The sequence below is a fragment of the Mesoplodon bidens genome (genome assembly GCF_964165515.1).
Source record: "Mesoplodon bidens genome assembly, chromosome: Y".
In the NCBI taxonomy this organism is placed as follows: domain Eukaryota; kingdom Metazoa; phylum Chordata; class Mammalia; order Artiodactyla; family Ziphiidae; genus Mesoplodon; species Mesoplodon bidens.
This window is the reverse complement of record NC_138180.1, coordinates 27,142,654-27,148,653: the sequence shown is the minus strand read 5'-3', so window position 1 is coordinate 27,148,653 and position 6,000 is coordinate 27,142,654.

Sequence of the window (6,000 nt, the reverse complement as noted above, 5' to 3'; positions counted from 1 at the left end):
TGCCAGGTGACCGAAGTTCGCAGGCTGATGGGTCCTTGGTACACACGCGGAGAGTCTCCTGCCCGGGCCACAGGGCGCCCACTGCCACTTCCCCAGATCGGGGGCCGCAAAGCAGCCCTGTCTGACTCCCTGCGTCTAGAGGAAGTATTGGAACAACACTTGTAGAAAACGGGGTCCTCGCGGGCAACTCATTGGAGGGACACAAATAAATCTTTGCCGACTTTCTGAAGAAGCTTACGAGCGTTCACACCTAAGCCTCTTACAAGGTCAGCTGTTTAGCTAAACATGAGCTCATGATCTAAATTTACACAATAATGAAGAAATCAGCTACAAGGGGGAGACCATCAGCAAAAACAATCAATACCAGAATGAGATTCCCTAGGCCATCCATCAGATGTTGGAATAATCAGGTGCAAGACAGAAAATATACATAAAACTGGAACTGAAACAAGGAACAAGGATGTTTTCAAAGACTGGTAGGATCTCTAAAACATTTTTAAAGAACATGTCATTGACAAAGGTAAATACTCAAAGATTGTGTAATACAACAGATTCATCATTGAGCAGAGTGAAATTATGCTGTTTTGAAAACTATGGCAAGTCAGATTTTCCGCCTAATTATATAAGAAGATTTCTCTAAAAAATACACATTATTTCAAAGACTTATGGGCTGTGAAATAAGGGTATTTCAAATGGCTTGTCTGCAAAGAAAGGTGAGATGTAGGGAATCACAGAAAGTCGAGGGGAAAATAGGTCAATATATACATTGCTATAGGGTGAACTAAGCCTTAGGCCAGCAACAATATAGAGGACCTGACCCTTAGAAACTTACAAGTAAGCTGGAATCTTCAAAAGTTCAAATCTTTATAAGTAAAAAGATTTATTAAAATGAATAACCAAGTGTTTTAATTGACATCAGAACATCCAAACTATAAACCCTGAGAACATAGAAAAAAGATAAATAAAGATATGAGCAGAATTTAATACAATAGAAAACGTATAAAATTGAGGTGATTTAGTAAGTCCAAAGAATATTCTTTGAAAAGATTTAAAAGACACACTTTGATTAAGGAAAACAAAAACATAAGTAAACAATATACAGAAAGAATCAGGACAAAGTTATAGCAGAGAATATAGGAAATGCCAGTAATTTAGAACATTTCTGTAAAGTGGACCAATTCCTAGCTCCTAAAGTTTACCAAAACTGACACAAGAGGAAATCATTTAAGGTCATCATGTCTGCCCTTGGCATTCTCGGAATGCCCTGGCCTCAGAATGCAGCATCTGTAGTCCATGGTAACCTGCGGGCAGGGGGGGGGCTGAGGGAGGTTGGAACACTGCCCTCACTGAGGGAGTGGGTGTGGCCATCTCTGCTGTGACTGAACAAAGCCAAGGGAGCAGGGGTCCCAGGGCAGGGCCCTCAGAGCCCGGCAGGCCCAATGGGGTGTCACAAGCATTTAGGCCCTGGCCAAAGTGCGCCTTCTTTGTCTCCACAGCTGCCCAAACACTAACCTTTCCACTCAGCCCGCCCTCATACTTAAAGTGTGTGTGGAACCTGTCCACGCAGTACCCCTCGCTGCACAGCTAACCATACGTCTGGGCATCGTAGCTTCCTGCCAGGGGACCGAAGTTCGCAGGCAGATGGGTCCCTGGGACACACGCGGAGAGCTTCCTGACCGTGCCACAGGCCGCTCACGGCCCCGGCCCCAGATCGGGGGCCGCAAAGCAGCCCTGTCTGAGTCCCTGCCTCTAGAGGAAGTATAGGACCAACACTTGTAGAAAACGGGGTCCTAGCGGGCAACTCTTTGGAAGGACACAAATAAATCTTTGCGAATTTCTGATGTAGCTTACGAGCGTTCACACCTAAGCCTCTTACAATGTCAACTGTTTAGCTAAACATGAGCTCATGATCTAAATGTACACAATAATGAAGAAATCAGCTACAAGGGGGAGACAATTAGCAAAAACAATCAATACCAGAATTAGATTCCCTAGGCCATTCATCACATGTTGGAATAATCAGGTGCAAGGCAGATAATATACATAAAACTGGAACTGAAACAAGGAACAAGGATGTTTTCAAAGTCTGGAAGGATCTCTAAAGCATATTTAAAGTACATATCATTGACAAAGCTAAATATTAAAAGGTTGTGTAATACAACAGATTCATCATAGAAAAGCGTGAAATTATGCTGTTTTGAAAACTCTGGCATGTCAGATTTTCTGCCTAATTATATAAGAAGATTTCGCTAAAAAATACACATTATTTCAAAGACTTATTGGCTGTGAAATAAGTTGTGTATTTCAAATGGCTTGTCTGCAAAGAAAGGTGAGATGTAGGGAATCACAGAAAGTCGAGGGGAAAATAGGTCAATATATACATTGCTATATGGTGAACTAAGCCTTAGGCCTACAACAATGTAGAGGACCTGACCCTTAGAAACTTACAAGTAAGCTGGAATCTTCAAAAGTTCAAATCTTTATAAGTAAATAGATTTATGAAAATGAATAACCAAGTGTTTTAATTGACATCAGAAGATCAAAACAATAAACCCTGAGAACATAGAAAAAAGATAAGTAAAAATATGAGCAGAACTTAATACAACAGAAAACGTATAAAATTCAGGTGATGTAGTAAGTCCAAAGAATATTCTTTGAAAAGATTTAAAGACACACTTTGATTTAGGAAAACACAAACATAAGTAAAGAATATACAGAAAGAATCAGGACAATGTTACAGCAGAGAATATAGGAAATGCCAGTAAATTAGAACATTTCTGTAAAGTGGACCATTTCCTAGCTCCTAAAGTTTACCAAAACTGACACAAGAGGAAGTCACTTAAAGTCATCATGTCTGCCCTTGGCATTCTCGGAACGCCCTGGCCTCAGAATGCAGCATCTGTAGTCCATGGTAACATGCGGAGAGGAGGGTGGGTGAGGGAGGTTGGAACACTTCCCTCACTGAGGGAGTGGGAGTGGCCATCTCTGCTGTGACTGAACAAAGGGCAGGGGAGCAGGGGCCCGGGGCAGGGCCCTCAGAGCCCGGCAGTCCCAGTGGTGTGTCACAAGCATTTAGGCCCATGCCAAGAGCGCCTTCTTTGTCGGCACAGATACCCAAACTCTCACCTATCCACTCAGGCCGCCCTCTTACTTGAAGTGTGTGTGAAACCTGTCCACGCAATACACCTCGCTGCACAGCTAACCATAGATCTGGGCATCGTATCTTCCTGCCAGGTGACCGAAGTTCGCAGGCTGATGGGTCCTTGGTACACACGCGGAGAGTCTCCTGCCCGGGCCACAGGCCGCCCACTGCCACTGCCCCAGATCGGGGGCCGCAAAGCAGCCCTGTCTGAGTCCCTGCGTCTAGAGGAAGTATTGGAACAACACTTGTAGAAAACGGGGTCCTCGCGGGCAACTCATTGGAGGGACACAAATAAATCTTTGGCGACTTTCTGAAGAAGCTTACGAGCGTTCACACCTAAGCCTCTTACAAGGTCAGCTGTTTAGCTAAACATGAGCTCATGATCTAATTTTACACAATAATGAAGAAATCAGCTACAAGGGGGAGACAATCAGCAAAAACAATCAATACCAGAATTAGATTCCCTAGGCCATCAATCACATGTTGGAATACTCAGGTGCAAGGCAGAAAATATACATAAAACTGGAACTGAAACAAGGAACAAGGATGTTTTCAAAGACTGGTAGGATCTCTAAAACATTTTTAAAGTACATGCCATTGACAAAGCTAAATATTCAAAGTTTGTGTAATACAACAGATTCATCATAGAGAAGAGTGAAATTATGCTGTTTTGAAAACTATGGCATGTCAGGTTTTCTGCCTAATTATATAAGAAGATTTCGCTAAAACATACACATTATTTCAAAGACTTATTGGCTGTGAAATAAGTTAAAGGTATTTCAAGTGGCTTGTCTGCAAAGAAAGGTGAGATGTAGGGAAACACAGAAAGTCGAGGGGAAAATAGGTCAATATATACATTGCTATATGTTGAACTAAGCCTTAGGAGAGCAATAATGTAGACGATCTGACCCTTAGAAACTTACAAGTAAGCTGGAATCTTCAAAAGTTCAAATCTTTATTGGTAAAAAGATTTATAAAAATGAATAACCAAGTGTTTTAATTGACATCAGAAGATCAAAACAATAAACCCTGAGAGAATAGAAAAAAGATAAATAAAGATATGAGCAGAATTTAATACAACAGAAAATGTATAAAATTGAGGTGATTTAGTAAGTCCAAAGAATATTCTTTGAAAAGATTTAAAAGACACACTTTGATTAAGGAGAACAAAAACATAAGTAAACAATATACAGAAAGAATCAGGACAAAGTTATAGCAGAGAATATAGGAAATGCCAGTAAATTTGAATATTCCTGTAAAGTGGACCATTTCCTAGCTCCTAAAGTTTACCAAAACTGACACAAGAGGAAATCATTTAAGATCATCATGTCTGCCCTTGTCATTCTCGGAACGCCCTGGCCTCAGAATGCAGCATCTGTAGTCCATGGTAACCTGCGGGCAGGGGGCGGGGCTGAGGGAGGTTGGAACACTGCCCTCACTGAGGGAGTGGGTGTGGCCATCTCTGCTGTGACTGAACAAAAGCAAGGGAGCAGGGGTCCCACGCAGGGCCCTCAGAGCCCGGCAGGCCCAATGGGGTGTCACAAACATGTAGGCCCAGGCCAAAGGGCGCCTTCTTTGTCTGCACAGCTGTCCAAACACTAACCTTTCCACTCAGCCCGCCCTCATACTTGAAGTGTGTGTGAAACCTGTCCACGCAGTACCCCTCGCTGCACAGCTAACCATAGGTCTGGGCATCGTAGCTTCCTGCCAGGGGACCGAAGTTCGCAGGCAGATGGGTCCCTGGGACACACGCGGAGAGCTTCCTGACAGGGCCATAGGCCGCTCACTGCCCCGGCCCCAGATCGGGGGCCGCAAAGCAGCCCTCTCTGAGTCCCTGCCTCTAGAGGAAGTATAGGACCAACACTTGTAGAAAACGGGGTCCTAGCGGGCAACTCATTGGAGGGACAAAAATAAATCCTTGCGACTTTCTGATGAAGCTTACGAGCGTTCACACCTAATCCTATTACAAGGTCAGCTGTTTAGCTAAACATGAGCTCATGATCTAAATGTACACAATAATGAAGAAAGCAGCTACAAGGGGGAGACAATTAGCAAAAACAATCAATAGCAGAATTAGATTCCCTAGGCCATCCATCACATGTTGGAATAATCAGGTGCAAGGCAGATAATATACATAAAACTGGAACTGAAACAAGGAACAAGGATGTTTTCAAAGTCTGGAAGTATCTCTACAACATTTTTAAAGTACATGTCATTGACAAAGCTAAATATTAAAAGGTTGTGTAATACAACAGATTCATCATAGAGAAGAGTGAAATTATGCTGTTTTGAAAACTCTGGCAGGTCAGATTTTCTGCCTAATTATATAAGAATATTTTGCTAAAAAATACACATTAATTCAAAGACTTATTGGCTGTGAAAGAAGTTAACGGTATTTCAAATGGTTTGTCTGCAAAGAAAGGTGAGATGTAGGGAATCACAGAAAGTCGAGGGGAAAATAGGTCAATATATACATTGCTATATGGTGAACTAAGCCTTAGGCCTACAACAATGTAGAGGACCTGACCCTTAGAAACTTACAAGTAAGCTGGAATCTTCAAAAGTTCAAATCTTTATAAGTAAATAGATTTAAGAAAATGAGTAACCAAGTGTTTTAATTGACATCAGAAGATCAAAACAATAATCCCTGAGAACATAGAAGAAAGATAAATAAAGATATGAGCAGAACTTAATACAACAAAAAACGTATAAAATTCAGGTGATGTAGTAAGTCCAAAGAATATTCTTTGAAAAGATTTAAAAGACACACTTTGATTTAGGAAAACACAAACATAAGTAAAGAATATACAGAAAGAATCAGGACAATGTTACAGCAGAGAATATAGGAAATGCCAGTA